Genomic DNA, 483 nt, shown 5'->3' with positions numbered 1-483 from the left:
GATATATATATATATATATATATATTAAATTTTTAATATAACAAAAATTTAAAGTAACAAATAATCAAATATTTTAAAACGGAAAAAGTAGTATTCTTTTTTCAACTCCTCTGTGGGTCCATCACAAGATAGGTCTATTAATATTTGATATAAAGTCCTAAGCCCTAAATACATAGGGTAAAGTCTAAAGTGAGGGTGTCTTCAGCAATTTATCCTTGAGTGAGGTTACATCGACCCTTTCTTTATATACGTCTAATAAAGTATTTGTGGACTGCTTTTTTCTTTTTAAAAAGCATGATGATTGATGTTTGATGAATCGGCCTTTTCATGAAAATACATAAAAAATTATAAACATTAGAAATTAGTCATTAAATTAGATTTATTAGGTCATTGTATATATTTATACATGTTTTATACATTTTCATTTTTATAATAAATTACTAAAATAATTAAAATATTTTTTAATAGAATAATCATATTTTT

The sequence above is a fragment of the Arachis ipaensis genome, chromosome B08 (genome assembly GCF_000816755.2).
Source record: "Arachis ipaensis cultivar K30076 chromosome B08, Araip1.1, whole genome shotgun sequence".
Lineage (NCBI taxonomy): Eukaryota > Viridiplantae > Streptophyta > Magnoliopsida > Fabales > Fabaceae > Arachis > Arachis ipaensis.
The sequence above is the reverse complement of the archived record's forward strand: the minus strand, read 5'-3'. Positions refer to the sequence as shown.